Raw genomic sequence first — 24,458 nt, forward strand, 5'->3', positions numbered from 1 at the left:
TCACCATGCCAAATCTGAATATCCAGGCCTAATTTGCATGTCTCCCTCCCTTAAAGTATTCCTTTCCAATTTCCATAGAGACATATGTAACACCCTAAACCCGGCCCAAACGTTATGACCGGATCCGACATGCCACATCGAAGCGTTCAAAACATTTTATATTGTTGATCCAGAAAAACTTACTTAGTGTTTTAAAAGATAATTTCATTATAGGTTAAAGTGAATGGAAGTTGTGCACCACGTAGGAAACCGGAAAAGAGGTGGTGAGTCCATCGGACTGTTTAAGTACCAAGCTCCCTTCGGATCCAATCCTAGACATGCATACCTCCATTGCCACACCTTAACGTCATGGATATTTCTAGGAAACCGATTTGATTAAGTCATTTTTAGGAAAAGTGATTAATTTTGGAAAATACTTTCATTGCGGAAGCTTTGCTTGTTGTCGTGTTATTTTGAAATCAATTGTTGTTTTTTTTTTTTGAAAACACGCCCTAAAACTATCCAATTTCAACAGTTAAAATAAGTAATACCTATCTTAGTAATACATATTAAAACCATCAAAAATAATTAAGCGGCCTTATTACATTTAAAAACCCAAAACTTCAAACGTAAATAAAAGGATGTCCAGTTCACCAGAAGAAAATCAAACTTTCAGAACGGGTGGCCACTCCGAATTCCCTCACAGCTCCAAGCCCACTATGGTTGGGGATTACCTGCGTGGATGAAAATAAAAGGGGTGAGTTTGGGGAAATTCAGTGTGTAAATTAACCCAACCATAGCCTATATCAGCTCAAACCACAAAAATAGAATAAGTTGCCCTTAGCCCAGAACAAAATTCAGAATAAAGCCCATAGGCCCATAACAGAATAGAACAGATATTACATGTTTATGCAAAAACCCAACCTTGATTCATCCATAACACCCCCGTACTAGCCTTACACCATGTGGGGAGACTACTCGACCCACCCAACTGCTACACACCACAGAAATCGCAGCGAGGCTACCAGATATTGTGACGAGTCACAGATCTGAATATTGTGGCGGGGCCACGGAGCAGATATATGTGGCAGAGCCACCAGATCAGATAATTGTGGCATAGCCACGGGGCAGATATATGTGGCGAGCCACCGGATCGAATAATTGTGGCATAGCCACCGGGCGCTTCCTCCATAGTATAACCCAAGTCCCCATGCAACAGATATATAATCATGGCATACATCATACAGAATCAGATCGTCATGTTTTTCAGTCAAAAGTAACCCTAGGGGTATAATGGTAATTTTGCGTACATAGGGGTATTCAAGTAATTTAACTATTCTTAAGGTTTTCATACATAACATAGCCATTTACGTACGATCGGAAACACTTACCGCGTTTTCTTACCAATTTGGGCCCGTTGGCCCATTATCCCGTTTTTGGCCCATTAAGCCCAAAAATATCGTAATGCACAGAATCGCGCACTCTGCAATCTTATCACTTTAATTTACCATATACATCAAACTATTAATCTCATGAGCATTCACACACTTGCAAGATCTCAAAATACTGGCTTTTCGGCATTTCGGCTTTTCGGCTTGTGCCGATCTTGTAATACCCCTACCCGTATTCATTCTTAGGAATAGGTACGAGGCATTACTAGGAGTTCTGAATTAATTTTTTTATATTCAATATAGCCCTTTTATAAATATCTAACCTTCCTGTAATATTAAATCGAGACCAATCCACATCAACCAAATCAATTCAACATATTTTCATGATAGATTCATGCATTTATATAAAATAACGTCATCACATATCTATAACTGTGTTTGTTAACCATACTAATGGCTAACTTTACATTCATTTCACGTTAACATTTACTTTGTTAGCTTATACATGCCATTGATTTCCAAAATAAAGTTTCTTTATATACCAGAAATCCCGAGGTTGACGATGTGATGTGTCTCCACCAAATCCGACCTCCGAGCTCTTAACACTACAAAACAGGGAAAAAGGAAACGGGGTAAGCACTTTGTGCTTAGTAAGCTCATGTAACAAGAATTATACTTACCTAATATTTTCAATACAATATAATAAACATTCATATATCCATTCAATGCATTATTACCCTAACATGCACAAACTCAACATTCAAGTTAGTACAATAATTTCCATGTATCAATAATATATATATATACCATGATTGATGTACTCATCAATACCATGATTTTCATTCCCTTATTATTTTTCATATTTATCCCGTTGAATTTATCGAATTTCAATGGATTTTCGAGGTACACTTTTAGTGTACAATTAAGTCCGTCAATTCATATTCATGTGCGCACATTTCCATTTAGAGAGCACACTCATGAACCTCAACCTTGCGGCGGGATTACCGGTCCGAGCTAAATCCGCAATATAAACTCATAGAGTATTGTCGGGATTACGGTCGAGGCTAAATCTCGCAACGACAATTACTCTAATGAGCTTGGATCTGAATTACCAGTCCAGGCTAAATTCAGACCCTAATTCGGATTACCCGTCCGAGCTAAATCCATTTTACACATATTCTTCGGGAGGGCTATATCAGGATAGGATCACCCGTTCGGGCTAGATCCTTTTTACCGTCAATTCCTTTTCAGAGATCCATCGAATTTTCCTTTCATTCAAACGGGATTTCTTCCCATTTTATCAAATATATCAATGTTTCATAAATTTCCATATAATGAACATTCAAATCATATTCACATCAATAACATACAATCTCAAGCATTTAAGAATATAATTCAAGTTACACGAACTTACCTTGATACTTGTTTGTAAACAGTAAAAATCTACTAATCCCAAACTTTTTCCTTTCCTCGATCTAGCTTCGTATTTGAATCTTCTGGATTTGGTGCAAAAATTATGAAATACCAGCTTAGAGAACCCTCCTATGGCGTTTTTAGCTGCTGGAATTGAAGAGAAATGAAGAGAAATCTAGATATTTCCTATTTAGTCCTAGTTTTATTTAGTTAATTTTGCAATATTCCAATTTTACCCTTAATTTATCAATTTTTCTCTGATTGCATACCCTTGCCGCCAGCCCAAATAACTTTTGGGTCTAATTGCCTTTTAAATCCTTTCTCATCAGACTAATAAGCTATTTAATCACTCTAGCAACTTTTACACCTATTACAATTCAGTCCTTTTCATTTAATTGACTACCCAAACATTAAAATTTCCTAACGAAATTTTAATACCACATTAATAACATTTCATAAATATTTATAAAATTATTTTTGACTCGGTTTTACGAGATAGAGGTCCCGATACCTTATTTTACCCAATTTCTTCAATAATTTCTTTTTCTAACTAATCACTAAATCGATAAAATTTTCCTATCAATATTTTCATACGATTTTCCTATCATATAAATTTTCAAGCAAAAATATTAAAATAAATTTTTCTTTAAATCGGATCTATGGTTCTGAAACCATTGTTCGATAACCTTAATTTAGGCCATTACAACTCTCCCCCTTTTAAGGATTTTCGTCCTCGAAAATCTTACCGATAAAGAGGTTTGGGTATTGTTTCCTCATTGCCTCCTCCGGTTCCCATGTTGCTTCCTCAATCCGTGCTTTTGCCACAATACTTTCACCAAATTTATCTTTTTATTTCTAAGCTCTTTTGTCTCCGTGCCAATATCTTGACCGGTTCTTCACCGTAAGTCATATCCGGTTGAATCTCTACATCATCGGAGAAATAACATGTGAAGGATCGATCGATATCGTCGTAACATAGATACATTAAAAACATTATGGATTCTATCAAGTTCGGTGGTAATGCCAATCGATAAGCGACCGGTCCAATTCTTTCTATGATTTCATAGGGCCGATAAATCTTGGACTCAATTTACCCTTTCGACCGAATCGAAGAACTTTCTTCCAAGGAGACACTTTCGAAATACCTTGTCACCGACTTGAAATTTAATCTCTTTTCGCTTAAGGTCGGCATATGATTTTTGACGATCGGAAGTCGCTTTTAGACTATCTCGAATAACCTTTACTTTTCTTCATTTCCGAATCAAATCAACCCCATGTATCTTCCTTTCATTGAGCTCATCCAATATAACGGTGTTCTACATTTTCTACCATACAAAGCTTCATACGGAGCCATTTTAATACTAGGCGATAAGCTGTTATTGTAAGCAAATTCAATCAAAGGTAGATACCTCTCCCAATTACCTTCAAACTCTAGTATACAACATCGGAGCATATCTTCCAATACTTGAATTACACTTCAGATTGACCATCATCGAGGATGAAATGCGATCTTTGAAATACAACCGAGTACCCAAGGCTTCTTGCAATTTGTCCCGAAGCGAGGCGTAAATCGGGGATCTCTATCGATATAATGGAGCAGGCACTCCATGTAACACGACAATCTCGGATATATACAGTTCAACTAGTTTATCTAAAGAATAATCCATACGCATTAGGAATAAAGTGAGCGAGACTTTGTCAATCGGTCTACAATCACCCAAATAGCATTTTTTCCTCGAGACAAAGGTAGCCCGATACAAAATCCATAGTGATTCTTTCCCATTTCCATTCGGTATAGTAATTGGTCAAGTAACCCGAAGGTACGATGTTCAACTTTAACTTGTTGACATATTAAACACCTTGATACAAACTCAGAGATATCACGTTTCATTCCCGACCACCAGTACATCTTTTTCAGATCATTATACATTTTATTACTCCCCGGATGTACAGACATAGTACTACTGTAGGCCTCGCATAGAATCTTCTGTATGAGCTCTGAATTCTGAGGTACACATACCCTACCTCTGAATAATAAACAATCATCAGAACCAATCTGAAATTTAGAATCATTACCTGACTCACACTGTGCCCGTTTATCCTGTAACTTCTCATTATTCTTCTGAGCTTCACATATTTGTTGTAAAAATGTCGGTTTAGCTCTCAATTCAGCTAGGATTGAACCATCATCAGTCAATGATAACCGGGTATTCATAGCTCGTAAAGCAAACAGAGATTTTCGGCTCAAAGCATCAGCTACAACATTAGCCTTACCGGATGGTAATCAATAATCAAATCATAGTCCTTTATTAGTTCAAGCCACTGCTACTGTCTCAAATTCAAATCTTTCGTGTCATCAAATATTTCAAGCTTTTATGATCGGTATAAATATGACATTTCTCACCATACAAGTAATGCCGCCATATCTTGGTATAAATACAATAGCAACTAATTCAAGATCATGTCTTGGGTAATTTCTTTCATGTGGTTTAAGTTGTCTTGAAGCATAGGCTATTACTTTACCTTCTTGCATCAAAACACAACCTAAACCATTTAATGAGGCATCACTTGTAAATAACAAATTCCTTACCGGTTCATTTGCACTAATACAGTGCTTTCGTTAATAGGTCTTTCAATCGGTTGAAACTTTGTTGACATTCATCAGCCCACTCGAACTTTACATCTTTCTGCAATAATCGAGTCATTGGAGAAGCTATCATGGAGAATCCCTGTACAAATCTCCGATAATAACCAGCTAAACCCAAGAAACTTCTAACTTCAGATACATTCTTCGGTGGACTCCAATTGACAATAGTGAGATTTTACTTGGATCTACCCGATGCCTTCGGCAGATACAATGTGTCCAAGAAAACTCACTTCTCGAAGCCAAAATTCACATTTCTTGAATTTAGCATACAACCGCTTCTCTCGTAGAATTTGCAACACAATTCTCAAATGTTCGCATGTTCTTCTTCATCCCGAGAATAAACCAAAATATCATCAATGAATACTACTACAAATCTGTCTAAATACGGTCTAAATATCCGGTTCATCAAATCCATGAATCTGCGGGTGCATTAGTTAGCCCAAACGGCATAACTAGAAACTCATAATGCCCGTACACGGTTCTAAAGGCTGTTTTTGGCACATCGACTCCTTTACCAGTGGCGATAATAACTCGATTGAAGATCAATCTTTGAAAACATAGTAGCACCTTTCAACCGATCAAATAAATCATCAATCCGGGTAACGGTACTTATTCTTTATGGTTACTTTATTAAGTGCCGGTAGTCGATACACAATCTCAAAGACCCATCTTTCTTTTTCACAAAGCAGAACCGGAGCACCCCAAGGTGAATGACTCGGTCGAACAAAACCCCCATCAACAAGCTCTTGCAATTGTGTCTTTAACTCTTTTAATTCTATAGGAGCCATCCGATGCGAGCTATGGAGATCGGAGTAGTTCGGAATCAAATCTATAGAAAATTCCACTTCTCTTTCGGTGGCAATCCGGTAATTCTTCCGAAACACATCGGAAAATTCACATACCACTGGGCGCTTCTGTATCTTTGACTCAGATACCTTGGTGTCGAGTACATAAGCCAAGTAAGCATCATACCCCTTTTTGACATACCTCTGTGCTGCCATTACTGAAATCATATCAGATAACCCCTCTGTCTGATCAGATTTCACCCGGAGCAACTCACCATTCTTACATTTTAACACAATATATTTTTGTTTACAATTTACTACCGCATCATCTTTGGGTTAACCAATCCATACCCAATATCACGTCAAATTCATCAAATGGCAGTAACATCAAATTAGCCGGGAAACAATAACCTCTTACCATCAGTGGACAATTTTTACAAATTTTATCCACTAACACAGACTGGCCCAGGGGGTTTGAGACTTTAACCACAAATTCAGTAGGTTCAACAGATAAATTTTTAACAATTGCAAGTTTAACACATATATATGAATGCGTAGAACCGGGATCAATCAATGCGATAATATCGATTATCAAGTAAAGAAAATGTACCAGTAATAACATCGGGTGCTGAAGCATCTTCTCTGGCACGAATGCCATATGTCCTAGCAGGTGCTCGTACCTCAGGCCTACCTATAGTATCTTTTGTAGCTCCTCAACTACCACTGACATTACCGGATGGTCGAGGTGGTCTGCCCCTCGAAACTAGATTACTCGGCTTCGATATATGTTCAACTTCTTTTTCAACCCTTTCTGGACAATCTCTGAGGAAATGGTCAAAAGAACCACATCGGTAACAAGCCCCACTCTTAAATCGACATTCACCAAAATGAGCTTTATTACAGTACTGGCATCTCGGTTTAGGAGTGCCAACACTGCCAACACTGGTCACTGATGGAGTAGAAGGCCTTGGATTAGTGCGTTGAGAACCTCGCTCTTTGCCCGAATACCCAATGGTGAAGTAGAACGATCGATATTTCTTCAATTTCTTTGAAGCGAAAGCGGGATTTTTCCATCGGTCTTTTACTAAAATTCGAGCTTCCCTCTCACTGTTTCTTTTCTTTGCTCAATTCTTACGCTTTATAAGCTCTCTCGCCAATGTAGCAAACTCTCGAATTTCAAGAATTCGATCAAGTAACTTAATGTCTTCATTCAACCCTTCTTGAATCGTTTACACATTTCAACCGATTGTACCCATTCTCGAGCATATTTACTCAATCAAACAAATTCTCTTTCATATTCAGATCTTGATCTATTGCCTGTTTTAGCTCAAGAAATTCTTTTCTTTTACGGTCAAGGAACCTCTGGTGATATATTTTTTTCGAACTCGATGCGAAAGAATTCCCATGTAATTTCTTCTTTCGGAACAACTGAAGCTTTAGTATTCCACCAATGGTAAGTTGTATCTTTTAGCGGTGAGGCGGCACATTTGGACATTCTTACGGTGTACAAGATAATTCTTCCAGAACCCAAGTAGTATTTTCTAACCAGAATTCAGCTCATTCGAATCATCATCAAGCTGCTGCTCGAAATTCTTACCCCATATTTTCAAATTTTATCTCTGGAGCTTTCCTTTTACGTGATTCAAGACTGCACCTTATGGGATCTCGGGAACCGGTAAAAGCAGAGGAGAGGAACTTGAACTTCTTGCACTCTGAGGTTAGTTCTTAAGTATTGATTAAACCATTCATTCATCATTTGAAAGAAGGTGCTTTTGCCTCCTCCCTCGACCCTCTGTCTCGGGCCTTCTACGCTAGTTTCTTCTCTTTGTCTTTGAAGCGGAGCATGACTCCCGGCTTCCTCAGATTGAGCTCGGTCGGATGACATTACTATAAGAAAAACACATTTTAAATGGTGGGAGATATCACACTATCAATAATAATTTAAATGGCATGTACACTAATCTCAGTATTTGCTACATCGGTCCTAGAACCGCTAAACCGTAGCTCGATACCAATAAATGTAATACCCTACCCGTATTCATTCTTGGAATAGGTACGAGGCATTACCGAGTTTACAATTAATTTTTTTATATTCAATATAGCCCTTTTATAAATATCTAACCTTCCTGTAATATTAAATCGAGACCAATCCACATCAACCAAATCAATTCAACATATTTTCATGATAGATTCATGCATTTATATAAAATAACGTCATCACATATCTATAACCGGGTTTGTTAACCATACTAATGGCTAACTTTACATTCATTTCACGTTAACATTTACTTTGTTAGCTTATACATGCCATTGATTTCCAAAATAAAGTTTCTTTATATACCGAAATCCACGAGGTTGACGATGTGATGTGTCTCCACCAAATCCGACCTCCGAGCTCTTAACACTACAAAAGCAGGGAAAAAGGAAGCGGGTAAGCACTTTGTGCTTAGTAAGCTCATGTAACAAGAATTATACTTACCTAATATTTTCAATACAATATAATAAACATTCATATATCCATTCAATGCATTATTACCCTAACATGCACAAACTCAACATTCAAGTTAGTACAATAATTTCCATGTATCAATAATATATATATATACCATGATTGATGTACTCATCAATACCATGATTTTCATTCCTTATTATTTTTCATATTTATCCCGTTGAATTTATCGAATTTCAATGGATTTTGAGGTACACTTTTAGTGTACAATTCGAGTCCGTCAATTCATATTCATGTGACATTTCCATTTCAGAGAGCACACTCCCTTGAACCTCAACCTTGCGGCGGGATTACCGGTCGAGCTAAATCACGCAATATAAACTCATAGAGTATTGTCGGGATTACCGGTCGAGCTAAATCCCGCAGCGACAATTACTCTAATGAGCTTGGATCTGAATTACCAGTCGAGGCTAAATTCAGACCCTAATTGGATTACCGTCCGAGCTAAATCCATTTTACACATATTCTTGGGAGGGCTATATCAGATAGGATCACCCGTTCGGGCTAGATCCTTTTACCGTCAATTCCTTTTCGAGAGATCCATCGAATTTTCCTTTCATTCAAGCGGGATTTCTTCCCATTTTATCAAATATATCAATGTTTCATAAATTTCCATATAATGAACATTCAAATCATATTCACATCAATAACATACAATCTCAAGCATTTAAGAATATAATTCAAGTTACGAACTTACCTTGATACTTGTTTGTAAGCGGTAAAAATCTACTAATCCCAAACTTTTTCCTTTCCTCGATCTAGCTTCGTATTTGAATCTTCTGGATTTGGTGCAAAAATTATGAAATACCAGCTTAGAGAACCCTCCTATGGCGTTTTTAGCTGCTGGAATTGAAGAGAAATGAAGAGAAATCTAGATATTTCCTATTTAGTCCTAGTTTTATTTAGTTAATTTTGCAATATTCCAATTTTACCCTTAATTTATCAATTTTTCTGCTGATTGCATACCCTTGCCGGCCAGCCCAAATAACTTTTGGGTCTAATTGCCTTTTAAATCCTTTCTCATCAGACTAATAAGCTATTTAATCACTCTAGCAACTTTTACACCTATTACAATTGGTCCTTTTCATTTAATTGACTACCCAAACATTAAAATTTCCTAACGAAATTTTAATACCACATTAATAACATTTCATAAATATTTATAAAATTATTTTTGACTCGGTTTCTGAGATAGAGGTCCCGATACCTTATTTTACCCAATTTCTTCAATAATTTCTTTTTCTAACTAATCACTAAATCGATAAAATTTTCCTATCAATATTTTCATACGATTTTCCTATCATATAAATTTTCAAGCAAAAATATTAAAATAAATTTTTCTTTAAATCGGATCTATGGTTACAAAACCATTGTTCCGATAACCTTGAATTTAGGCCATTACAGATCTAGTCTATAAGAGGGTGTTAGTTACACACCTGTTTGCGACGATATGCTGACGAGATCCACACACGAACCCCCTACAATTGGATTACTAACATGTTAATCTAACTATTCAAATACGAACTACATATTAACCCCTTACAATATTCGGCCAACCACACCTACAGATCAGAGTAAGCTTATAAGAAATGAATAAGCAACTCATTAACAAATTTTTGTCAGTATTTACCACATAATCATAATTTCACTGCAAGCTGTCTTCCTGAGCAACAGTCACTAAATCATTTATAACTGGAGCTACGAAACTCCAAATCAAGTGCCGTTAATTTTCCCTGAAAATAGACTCATATATCTTCTATCCATAAAATTTTTAGAATTTTTGGTTTAGCCAATCAATACCAGATTTTTCTCAAATTTTCCCATGTTTCACTGTTTGACTAATCTGACCACTCTTCATTACGAATCAAATTCCTCATTGTACAGAATTCAAAATATGTTCTTATTTATTTCATTTTAAACTAGACTCAATAAGATTTAATTACATAATTTATTCAGCTTCTAATTCATCTCTCACAATTTATGGTGATTTTCCAAAGTCACGTTACTACTGCTGTCCCAAGTAGATTTATTACCAAATCACTCTTTCACACATACCTTGCATGCATGTTATTTAAACATGTATATCACCAATCAATCATCACATATCTATGATTTTACTTAAGTATAATCTCCATTTCATCATTTTAAAGCACAACATGTTGGCTGATTTTTCCCTTTAGCATCTAAGGCACATGCATGCTCATTTGTTTGGCTCAACTTCACCTATCTTCCATTTTTCATCAAAAGAACATGAAACAACAACCATTTCCTTCATTTTAATTCATGACTAAATGCTCACAACACAACTAAAAACCAAAATATGCTTCATGAGTTAAGGTAGAATCAAGAAGAACTCATGAACCTCAAAATAGAAGCAAGGTACTAAGAACTTACCTTCAATTTTCTTCCCCAAGTGACTGAACACTCAAGAGCTTTCTCCTCTCCTTTCTCTTCTCTAACTTTCGGCTATGATGAACAAAGATGGACAAAACTTTGTTCTTTTCACCCCTTTTCTTTTAATAAAATTTCATATTTCATCCATTTAATTCTTTAATACAAAAGACATGAAATGCCCATCATGGAACATTTACCTAAACCATTATCATGGAACATTTACCTAACCCATTATCATGGAATATTTACCTAATCCATTATCATGGAACATTTACCTAACCCATTATCAATTTGTACCATGAATTATGGATATCAAGTGCTCATATTGTCTACAACAACATGATGGCTGGCCACTTCATGTAAAATGGAAGGTTTGTCATGCAAATCCTCCTATTTTGCACTCCTATTTATTTGGCCACTTTAACTTAGCCTATAGCATTTTCAAACATTTTCACATAGGTTCTATTTCATAATTTCACCCCCTTTTTCTTATGGAACAAAAATTAACTAAAATTGTCGGGTTCTATCTTAAGCTTGGGCCTTCTAGAGGCCCACTAACATAATTAAACCTATGCCAACATTCACAGAATTCCCGAAAATTGGGGCGTTACAACTCTACCCTCCTTAAAGAAATTTCGTCCTCGAAATTTACCTGATCCAACTAGTTGAGGGTATTGTTGACGCATAGTCTCTTCTGATTCCCAAGTAGCTTCTTCCCTTCCATGATTACGTCAAAGTACTTTCACTAACGGGACAGATTTCCTTCTGAGAACTTTAACATCTCGAGCCAATATTTGCACAGGCTCCTCCTCAAAGGTTCAATCAGTCTGAACTTCAATTTCTGCAACTGGCACGACATGAGTAGAGTCAGAACGATAACGCATTAACATGGAGACGTGAAAAACATCGTGAATCCTATCTAACTCTGGAGGCAATTCCAATTGATAAGCCATTGGGCCTACTCGCTTCAAAACCCGATAAGGCCCAATGAACCGCGGACTCAACTTGCCCTTCTTACCAAACCTTAATATTTTCTTCCAAGGAGAAACCTTTAAGAAAACCATATCACCTACTGAGTACTCAATCTCCTTACGCTTCAAATTTGTATACGACTTTTGCCTATCAGATGCTTCTCTTAACCGGTCTCTAATTATTCTGACCTTATCCTCAGTATCAGCTACCAACTCTGGTCCAAGAACTTGTCGCTCTCCTAGTTCAGTCCAACAACTAGGTGTACGGCACCTTTGTCCATACAGTGCTTCATATGGTGCCATTCGAATACTTGCCTGGTAACTGTTATTGTACGCAAATTCTGCTAACGGCAAGTAATCCTCCCAACTACCTCAAAAGTCAATCACGCATCCTCTCAACATGTCCTCTAGAATCTGAATAACCCTTTCCGATTGACCATCAGTCTGGGGATGGAAAGCCGTACTAAAATTCAATCGCGTCCCTAATGCCTCATGCAACTTTTGCCAAAACCGAGATGTAAATCTGGGATCCCGGTCAAAGACAATCGAAACTGAGACTCCATGAAGTCGTACAATCTCTGCCACATACACTTGGCTAACTTTTGAAGCAAAAAGTCAGTACGTACAGGTATGAAATGGGCTGATTTGGTCAACCTATCCACAATCACCCACACCGAGTCTTTCTTTGATGGTGTCAAGGGCAGCCCACTCACAAAGTCCATGGTTACCCTCTCCCACTTCCAAAGTGGTATCTTCACTGACTGTAACAGTCCAGAGGGTAATTGATGCTCAGCTTTCACTTGTTGGCATGTCAGACATTTCCCTACAAACTCCGTTACTTATCGTTTAAGTCCAGGCCACCAGTACAATTCTCGTAAGTCGTGATACAACTTGTTCCCTCCAGGATGCATAGCACAAAGTCCTCTATGAGCTTCCTTTAATATTGTCTGCCTCAAATCAGAGTCCTTCGGAACACAAATTCTTCCTCGAAAACACAGAACTCCTTCGCCATTTAACCCAAACTCAGAAGTTTCCCCTTCCTTAACTTGTTGAAAACGAGCGACCAAAGACTCATCGTTCAACTGCTTTTCCTTAATCTGATCCACCCAGGTTGGCCTCACTTGCAACTCAGCCAACAGACTTCTATCATCATCTGAGACTCGAGACAAGCAAATATTGCTTTCGGATCGAATCTGATTCTACGACTTAGAGCATCGGCTACCACATTAGCCTTGCCTGGTGATACTCGATCGAATAGTCATAATCCTTAAGCAACTCAATCCATTTCCTTTGCCTAAGGTTCAGCTCCTTCTGAGTCAACAAATACTTAAGACCCTTGTGGTCTGTGTATATAATACACCTCTCCCTGTACAAGTAATGTCTCCAAATCTTAAGTGCAAATATCACTGCCGCAAACTCCAAATCATGAGTAAGATAGTTCCCTTCGTGAGATTTAAGCTGTTGTGATGCATATGCAACTACCTTACCCTCCTACATTAACACGCAGCCCAAGCCTACATGTGATGCGTCACTGTACACAGTAAAATCCTTCCCAGACTCTGGCTGAATTAACACAGGTGCTTGAATCAGAACTTTCTTCAACTTCTCAAAAGCCTCCTGCTGGGTCTCAGTCCATACAAACGGTACCCCTTTCCTTATGAGTTTTGTCAGAGGTGCTGCCATCACAGAAAAACCTTCCACAAAACTTCTGTAGTATCCTGCCAACCCTAGAAAACGTCGAATTTTCGACACCGTCCTAGGTGGCTTCCACTCCAAAATTGCTTCAATCTTTCGAGGGTCCACCTTAATCCCTTCGGCAAAGACCACATGTCCTAAGAAGGTTACCTCCCTTAACCAAAATTCACACTTGCTGAACTTCGCAAAGAGTTCCTTCTCCCTTAACACTCGCAGTACTATACGGAGATATTCATCATGTTTCGCTTCAGTTTCAGAATATACCAGGATATAGTCAATAAAGACGACTACGAACTGATCTAAAAATGGTTGGAACACACGATTCATCAGATCCATAAACGCTGCAGGAGCATTCGTTAGTCCAAATGGCATAACCAGAAACTCGTAATGACCATACTGAATCCTGAATGCTGTCTTATGGATATCTGCCTCCTTGACCCTTAACTGATGATATCCAGATCGAAGGTCGATATTGGAAAATACAAAAGCTCCTCTAAGCTGGTCAAACAGATTATCAATCCTTGGCAGTTGATACTTATTCTTAATCGTCAGTTTGTTCAACTGGCGATAATCAATGCACATCCGCATCGTACCATCCTTCTTTTTCACGAATAGCACCGGTGCTCCCCATGGAGACACGCTTGGCCTAATGAAGCCCCTATCCAACAACTCTTGAATTTGAGCCTTTAACTCCACTAACTCCTTCGATGTCATCCTATACGGTGCGATGGACACGGGCGCCGTTCCAGGCAATAAATCTATTCCAAAGTCAACTTCTCGGTTCGGAGGCAATCCTGGAAGCTCCTCCGGAAAAACATCTTGGAACTCCTTTACGGTCCTAACCTTATCCACTATCAATCCCTCCTCTTCTGAATGAATTACAAATGCCAAATAGGCCCACAACCTTTCCGAATCCATTTTTTGGCTCTTAAAGCCGACACCACATTGGACAAATAATCCCTTCGCTCACCTATCACCATAACCTCCTCATCCTTTTTGGTCCTTAACACCATTCGTTTAGCAGCACAATCCAGGGTCGCCTTATGCTTAACAAGCCAGTCCATTCCCAAAATGAGATCAAACTCTCCGAACAGTAACTCCATCAGATCTCTAGGAAAATCCTACCTTGAGTTTCTAAGGGTACATCCCTATACGGTTTGTCTACCCTAACCGAAAGTGACCCAAAGGACTTAGTACAGATACCCCACTCACAATCTCCTCGAGCGGTCCAAGTCATCCATAATCCGCTCGTGGCCTCCAACCAATATTCTGCCACATTCGAGGCTATACCAGACACGCCCCTAAAGATCTCCGCTCCGTTAGCCAGAAGTCATTCAGAAATAGATCCCCGAACTCCATTACCCGCACTTGCCCCGGTAGCCCTTTCCAAAACACGAAGCATTGCCTGTGACAGGGCATCATCCCCGGCACCGCGGTCATGAGACTCTACCCCTGTTGTCAGTGGTACCGGTGCATCCACCGCCGGCATCTATCTCGAAGACGAAGATCTCGCTCGAGCACTTCCTCAGCTCCGTCTACGACCTCTTGTACTTATATCGTATTATTTTGATTACGAATTTTTATGCATCAATTAATATTCCAGTGTTTATTACAGATGTTTTATGAATCGACGAAGAGTTCGAGTTTGTTTTCGAGAATCAAAGTCTAGCTTCGATTCGATCTCTTATTAGATTTTCCTATAATTTCAGTATCATCCTATCTAGAGTATCCTAGCAGGATTTCAGTACAGACAGATAAGTCAAAAAAATATTCAGAAGAGTTCAAAGTAATACTTACAGGCTTGGGCCGGAGATTCGGAATGTCACCTTCTAAAGATCTAAATTTTGAAAATCGCATTTTTCGCAATCTTTATAAAATTTTTTTGTTTTTGAAAATTTTTGTTTTTTTTTAAATCCATTCCATAGCCAAGTTGTTGCAACCTAGGCTCTGATACCACTAAATGTAACACCCTAAACTCGGCCCAGACGTTATGACTGGATCCGACATGCCATATCAAAGCGTTCAAAACATTTTATATTGTTGATCCAGAAAAACTTACTTAGTGTTTTAAAAGATAATTTCATTATAGGTTAAAGTGAATAGAAGTCATGCACCGGGTAGGAAACCAGGAAAAGAGGTGGTGAGTCCATCGGATTTGCTTAATACCAAGCTCCTTCGGATCCAATCCTGACATGCATACCGCCATTGCCACACCTTAACGTCATGGATATTTCTAGGAAACCGATTTGATTAAGTCATTTTAGGAAAAGTGATTAATTTTGGAAAATACTTTCATTGCGGAAGCTTTGCTTGTTGTCGTGTTATTTTGAAATCAATTTTGTTTTTTTTTTTTTGAAAACGCGTCCTAAAACTATCCAATTTCAACAGTTAAAATAAGTAATACTATCTTAGTAATACATATTAAAACCATAAAAAATAATTAAGCGGCCTTATTACATTTAAAAACCCAAAACTTCAAACGTAAATAAAAGGATGTCGATTCACGGAAGAAAATCAAACTTTCGAGCGGGTGGCCACTCCGAATTTCCTCACGACTCAAGCCCATTATGGTTGGGGATTACTGCGTGGATGAAAATAAAAGGGGTGAGTTTGGGGAAACTCGTGTGTAAATTAACCCAACCATAGCCTATATCGGCTCAAACCACGAAATAGAATAAGTTGCCCTTAGCCCGAATGTAATTGAATAAAGCCCATAGGCCCATAATGAGCAGAACATATATTACATGTTTATGCGAAACCCAACCAGATTCATCCATAACACCCGTACCAGCCTTACACCATGTGGGAGACTACTCGACCCATCCAACCGCTACACACCACGTAAATCGCAATAAAGCGCGAGATATTGTGTGAGTCACCAGATCTGAATATTGTGGCAAAGCCACGAGCAGAATATATGTGGCGAGCCACGGATCAGATAATTGTGGCATAGCCACCGGGGCGAATATATGTGGCGAGCCACGGATCGAATAATTGTGGCATAGCCACCGGGCGCTTCCTCCATAGTATAACCCAAGTCCCCATGCAATGATATATAATCATGGCATACATCATACGAATCGGATCGTCATGCTTTTGGTCAAAAGTAACCCTAGGGTATAATGGTAATTTTGCATACATAGGGTATTCAAGTAATTTAACTATTCTTAAGGTTTTCATACATAACATAGCCATTTACGTACGATCGAAAACACTTACGCGTTTTCTTACCTATTTGGGCCGTTGGCCCATTATCCGTTTTGGCCCATTAAGCCCAAAAATATCGAAATGCATGAATCGCACTCTGCGGTCTTATCACTTTAATTTACAATATACATCAAACTATTAATCTCATGAGCATTCACACACTCGCAAGATCTCAAAATACCACTTTTTGGCATTTGGCTTTTCGACTTGTGCCGATCCGGTCTATAAGAGGGTGTTAGTTACACACTGCTTTTGCGACGATATCTTGTGAGATCCACACACGAACGCCTACAACTGGATTACTAACACGTTAATCTAACTATTCAAATCTGAACTACATATTAACCCCTTACAATATTCTCGCCAACCACACCTACAGATCGAGTAAGCTTATAAGAAATCAATAAGCAACTCATTAACAAATTTTTGTCAGTGTTTACCACATAATCATAATTTCACTGCAAGCTATCTTTCTGAGCAACAGTCACTAAATCATTTATAACTAGAGCTACGAAACTCCAAATCAAGTGCTGTTAATTTTCCCTAAAAATAGACTCATATATCTTCTATCCATAAAATTTTCAGAATTTTTGGTTTAGCCAATCAATACCAGATGTTTCTCAAAGTTTCCCATGTTTCACTATTTGACTAATCTGACCACTCTTCATTACGAATAAAATTTCTCATTGTACAGAATTCAAAATATGTTCTTGTTTATTTCATTTGAAACTAGACTCAATAAGCTTTAATTACATAATTTATTCAGCTTCTAATTCATCTCTCACAATTTATGGTGATTTTCCAAAGTCACGTTACTGCTGCTGTCCCAAGCAGATTTATTACCAAATCACTCTTTCACACATACCTTGCATGCATGTTATTTAAACATGTATATCACCAATCAATCATCACATATCTATGATTTTACTTAAGTATAATCTCCATTTCATCATTTTAAAGCACAACATGTTAGCCGATTTTTCCCTTTAGCATCTAAGGCACATGCATGCTCATTTGTTTGGCTCAACTTCACCTATCTTCCATTTTTCATCAAAAGAACATGAAACAACAACCATTTCCTTCATTTTAATTCATGACTAAATGCTCACAACACAACTAAAAACCAAAATATGCTTCAAGAGTTAAGGTAGAATCAAGAAGAACTCATGAACCTCAAAATAGAAGCAAGGTAACAAGAACTTACCTTCAATTTTCTTCCCCAAGTGACCGAACATTCAAGAGCTTTCTCCTCTCCTTTCTCTTCTCTAACTTTCGGCTATGATGAACAAAGATGGACAAAACTTCATTCTTTTCACCCCTTTTTCTTTTAATAAAATTTCATATTTCATCCATTTAATTCTTTAATACAAAAGACATGAAATGCCCATCATGGAACATTTACCTAAACCATTATCATGGAACATTTACCTAACCCATTATCATGGAATATTTATGTGATAGCCCTAAAGTGACCCTAGTCGGAAAGCGATTTCGGGACCGCTAAACCGAGTCACCAAATTATTTGAACATGGTATTTATTGTCTAAAATATGTGAATATCCATGTGTGAAAATTTCCTTTTTGAATTTTGTTTAATTATAGGTGAATTTTGGTAAATAGGACTTATGTGAGAAGATTTAGAAATGTGTTAGGCAAATGTTGAAGTGACTAAATAATGCATGTCACAAAAAGTTTGGACTTGCATGTCAAATATCCAACTTTTGATAAATGGTGGCCGGCCATGCTATGGGTGGAAACATGTCTCAAACATGTTATGTTAGTGAGGTATGTAGGAAACAATAAAATAAAAGCTAGTAATAAAGAAATGGAAAAAGGAAAATGATGATAGCAAAAAAAATGTGTGTGGATGCCTTCCCCCCCCCCCATTTGCCGTGAATTGAACAAAGAAAAACAAAAAAAAAAGTGTTCATCTTTGAACATGTTTGGCCGAATTGAAGAAGAAAGCAAGAGAAGGTTTGGTCACCCTTGAGCTTGAATTAAGGTAAGTGAGTTCATGTTGGTTCTTGAAAGGTTAGCATACTTTAAGCTAGCTACTAAAATTTCCTACTTAGCCATGTCAAATCTTGATTGTGTGGTGATATTGGGTAATCGGCCATGGAAGAAATTGAGGAAAATGATTGTGGTCTTGTGATTTAATGAGTAATGGTGGATGGGTGAAGTTTGAGTTAGTTAAATGTTCATGCAAATGGTGTGGATGATAGGGAAAAATCGGCTTGTGTGTGTATGGGTAGTTGCCGAATGTGTGTATAGTCAAAGCAGAAATTGTTAAAGTGTTTAGTTAAATGATGTTAGGTAAATGGTGTGTGTAAATTATTTAAAATAAAATCTTGGTATGAGTATTAAAGATGGTACATGAATTCGACCTTAGAAGAAATTTTAGTATAATATGGTTGTTGTTAGATGAAGTAGAGTCTAACAAATGAGCTCATATGTGCCTTAGTTGTTAGATGGAGAAGAATCGGCTAGCAAGTTGTGTGCTAAGGCTGAATATAATTTTGAACATCATTGAGTAATGTATGTGTTTTGGAATTGATGGAATGGAGAGTATGCTAAAATTGTGTTATGAACAATTATATGTTAAATCAAGGTTTGCTAAGCTAGCTATTAAGGTGAAGTGCAATTGTTAGTATTTGAGTACTAGTGTATACATGTATATTCGGCCACATGAATGAGTACATAGGTTGATGTGTATATTCGGCCATGGGCAAGCATATTGATGGCTTTATCTCGATTTAGAAAATTCGGCTAAGAAGAATATTGGCTAATATATTGAAATTGATTCGTGATTTCATACATACATGACTCTAATGCCTAATATATATAAGGGCTAAGTACCTTGAATTCCCCTTTGATATTCAAAATGATTAAATCAATTTATTTGTTAATATTAAGCTCAAGAGCAAAGGGGAACTAGATCCAATAAAGGAAAGGAAAAGGTGATTGAATAGCCGTTGAAAGTGCTCGACAACATCCGAGGTAAGTTTTCGAGCATCAAAACTTAGATTTTGATTCGATTAGACTATGTTATAAGCAAATCAAAATCGTGCCCTTTGTATGTGGCCATTGAGCCGAAAATGGCATTGCTTGTTAAGTGATATGTGTATGAATTTTTGTTATGAAATTGAAACAGAGATGTGTCATGATTTGTTGAGATGTGTATGAATGTTCGTGTGATAACCGGGCTAAGTCCCGAAGGCATTTGTGCTAGTGAATAAATCCGGGCTAAGCCCGAAGGCAATTGTGCGAGTTGTGATATCCGGGCTAAGCCCGAAGGCAATTGTGTGAGTTGTGATATCCGGGTTAAGTCCCGAAGGCATTTGTGCGGGTTACTATAACCGAGCTATGTCCCGAAGGCTTTTGAATGAGTAGCTATATCCGGTTAAACTCTGAAGGTACGTAATTCGTGAATGAATGAACTTGCTGTAAAAATTTCAGTTAATACGCTTGTGAAAAATCCCAACAAGGAGGTATGTTCCGTATGTGCTTTGCACTATTTGAGCCCTTACATATTAGTATTCGCTCCGTTGATAAATGAGCTACCGGCCTTTGGCTAAGTCGATATTTGTGTATGAATATAAGAGTTGGTATTGTGAAGTAAGCATGTCATTGAGAAATTGTGCATATGAATTATTTGTTTAGCTACTTGAATGCTATACTTTGGTTGTGTGTAAATTCATGACTCAAAACTTACTAAGCATAAATTGCTTACTCCGTTTCTTTGTTTCTCTGTTTCGTAGATTTTGGCTCGTCAGCTATCGGACTCGGGATTTTTGGAAGTCGAAGTCTCCCACACTATCGAAGCCCCCTTTTGGTATAATTTTGGTTGAATTTGAAATGGCATGTATAGGACTACCCTTTTGTTGTAGGTCATGTACCTTTCGATTTGTGTAAATTTGGATAGCCATGCGAAAATGGCTTAAGTATACTTTGGGCATGGAATTATAATCACTGTATGTTGTTCATTAAGAGGCATGGAAATGTATGGAAACGATTAGCCATTGGGATGGTTAGTCATGATCCCATCTTGTGCTATTTATGTAAAAGGGCTAGTTGAATCATGGGAACTATGAAATAGGTAAAGCCTACCTTAAAAACAGATGCTGTTAGCTGCAGTGACGTGGATGGAAAAATCACTAAAAATAGTAGGAATGAAATTAAATAGTTAATAAATTATGTAATTGAACCTTGATGAATCTTCTTTCATATGGAAGAAACGAAATGGTCATATGAGTCGGATTTTAAGAGATATTCAAGTTTTCGCGAAACAGGGCCAGAACAGTTTCTGGATCCCCTGTTCCGACTTTGAAAATTCACTATAAATTAACCAGAGAGAATTAGAAGTTATGCTCTATATGTACAGATTTCTTTGTAAGTCTAGTTTCTTTAGAAACAAACGGCATAAGTGTTGGAGTCCTGTACAAGAAGATATCCAAGTCGTAATGCGCAAAGGTCAGTGTAGTCGAACCCTGAAATAGGGGTGATTTTAACTAATAAACTGTACTAATTGGCTCAACCAAAAATTCTATAAAAAATTGTGTAGATGGAATTATGAGTCTAGTTTCATGAAAAATTTACAGAATCAGTTTTTGAGTTTTGAAACTCGAGATATGATTTTTAAGGCGACAGTGACGCAGTTATCCAGCTTGTCTGGAAATGTTAAATTGGTCGGTGCAATAAGTGGATTTAGCTCGTTAACCCCTCGTGTCCGACTCCGGCGACGGTCTCGGGTACGGGGTGTTACAATTTACCTAATCCATTATCATGGAACATTTACCTAACCTATTATCAATTTGTACCATGAATTATGGATATCAAGTGCTCATATTGTCTACAACAACATGATGGCTGGCCACTTCATGTAAAATAGGAGGTTTGTCATGCAAATCCTCCTATTTTGCACTCCTATTTATTTGGCCACTTCAATTTAGCCTATAGCATTTTCAAACATTTTCACGTAGGTTCTATTTCATAATTTCACCCTCTTTTTCTTATGGAACAAAAATTAACTAAAATTGTCAGGTTCTATCTTAAGCTTGGGCCTTCTAGAGGCCCACTAACATAATTAAACCTATGCCAACATTCACAGAATTCCCGAAAATTGGGGCGTTACAACAGAAGCTTTCCAGCATATTCATATTCCACCCACAAAGCCACAAGCTAAAACATGATATGAGAATGGAAATCCAAAGTTCTAAATCACTTGATCAAACTTGTTTCCTACTAATTCTAGTCTAAAAAAAGCTAAAATATCCATGTCATGCTCGCGACAACAGTCATTAATAAATCAATCAAAACAGGGGTTTTCATACCCTCTAACAATTTTAATCAAATACTTTAAAGGTGATAATAAAATAAAAGGGAAAGTAGTACTAATTGACCTTAGTATTGCACGCAATCAAACTCATCCTGTAACAACCTGGTTTTAGCTAAATCAGAACAATGGTTTCAGAACCACAAATTCAAGGTCAAGAAATTATTTTAATATTATTTTTGGTGTTTACAGCATGTGATTACGTATCTGTGACAATTTCGTGAGCTAATTTTAGCGTTTGAGTGCTTAATTTGATAAAAGGACAAAATCACGTAAAATGAAAAATTTGCATCCTAATTAATAAAGGTGTTTAATTGCTATGATTGATTAAATGTGAGGTCCTTATGATGTTATGAAGCCATTTGATTGACGGATGGACAATTATGCCTATAGTTAGTGGAATTTTAATGTTTAATTATTAAGGGTAATTATGTCATTTTGTAATTGAGTTATATTAATTAAAATAAAAACAATTTGATGCTTAATTGTCATCTTTCTGAACCGAAATAAGACAAAAAATAAGGGTTTTGGGATCTTTGAAGGCTTGGCCATTGTTGTTCTTGATTAAGGTATGTTTTGAGCTCGATTTTTGACGATTTCTATGTTTTTGTGATCGTTGCTTCGTGTTCTAGCTAGATCGTACCCTAATTTTTGAATTTCTGGATGAATTTATGAGTTTCAATTGATGATAGCTTGATGTTTTTGAATGTTGATGATGGAAAACGAATAATTGTTGATTGATTTTCATTTTTTGTAAAGTGATTTTTGATGAAAATTCTTAAATAAGATTAAATTGTGAAATTTGTAAATTGCGGGGTTGAAATGTGAAATAAATGAAAGTTATGGGCTGCTAGGAACCTATAGTAAATTTGTCCAAGCATGAGTTTTTTCAAAATTTGGTGTAATTTGTGTTTTTATGAAATAAGTACTAAATTGTAAAAATGTGGAACTTTAGAGAATAAAGTGTAAAAATGCCCAAATATGTGTTTGTGGATTAAATTGAATGTGTCGATGAATAAAATAGTTAGTTTTGAATGTATATAGATCAAGAAAGAAAGAAATCAGATTTAGATCGGAGAAAATCGAATGTTATCGAATAGTCGATCCAGTCCCTCTATTCCGACTACGAGGTAAGTTCATATGCAAATAAATGTCTTTAAATTGAATTATAAATGTTTAATTTTCATTGAATTTATTTGAATGTTGAACGAGCATATACGAGTAAGAATCGACAAAGTTACGACTAAGAATCAACAAAGTTACGACATCCGAAAGTCCCGGAAAAACCTTAGGAATAGTATAGGATACAAATGTCATAACATTAGGTTATCGAGATGTGATTACATGTAAGACCATGTCTAGGACATTGGCATTGTATTGTGATTATGTGTAAGACCATGTCTGGGACATTGGCATCGTTAATCTATTTCGTGTAAGACCATGTCTGGGACAATGGCATCGATATGTGATAACATGTAAGAACATATCTGGGATATGGCATTGTACGAGCTATATGTGATTGTTGAGTATCCTTAACGATTCCAAATGGTTCAACAGGAAAAGTCAAGTCGAGAAAGAATGTATGAATAAGTTAAGTGACTTAGGTATGTACGAGATTCATGCGAGTATTAAAAAGGGAAGTATTTGATGAATTCAATTATGATATTGAATATGTGTACAATGGGAAAGGTTTGCGAACTTGTATGTGCTTAGCTATGCTTAGCATATTTGAATTGATATGCAAATATTCATATGATGGCTTTATTTGTATATGGCTTACTAAGCTTTTAAAGCTTACTTTGTGTGTTCTTTCCCTATTTTATAGATTATCAAAGCTAGCTCGGACTCGGTGATCATCGGGAAACATCATCACACTATCGATCATCTTGTTGGTACTTTTGAAGCTTTTTAATTATGGTATATGACATGTATAGGCTAGTAGTTTGATGATAAGTTTTGAGTTATGATATTAGCCATTTGTATTAGCTTGTGAAATGATGTAAATGTTGGTGTGTATGGCCAATTAAGTTGGCTTGAATTAGGTGTTTGGTAAGTAATTCATGATGTATAAGTCGTCATATGTTTTGGTAATGGATTTGAGTAGTTATGAGAATGATTTATAAATGGCATGAAATG

General features: G+C 37.0%; 1 long non-coding RNA gene across 1 annotated transcript; it reads right to left on the minus strand.

Moving 5' to 3' along the window:
- Window positions 1-520: 520 nt before the first annotated feature.
- On the minus strand, window positions 521-10,270 carry LOC128286422 (uncharacterized). The gene is made up of 2 exons (XR_008276977.1): window positions 10,161-10,270; window positions 521-713 (listed from the first exon to the last, which is right to left on the minus strand). It is a non-coding gene; the product is annotated as an uncharacterized LOC128286422 (long non-coding RNA).
- Between the last annotated feature and the right edge of the window lie 14,188 nt (window positions 10,271-24,458).

This window comes from Gossypium arboreum, chromosome 13 (genome assembly GCF_025698485.1).
Source record: "Gossypium arboreum isolate Shixiya-1 chromosome 13, ASM2569848v2, whole genome shotgun sequence".
Classification (NCBI taxonomy): domain Eukaryota; kingdom Viridiplantae; phylum Streptophyta; class Magnoliopsida; order Malvales; family Malvaceae; genus Gossypium; species Gossypium arboreum.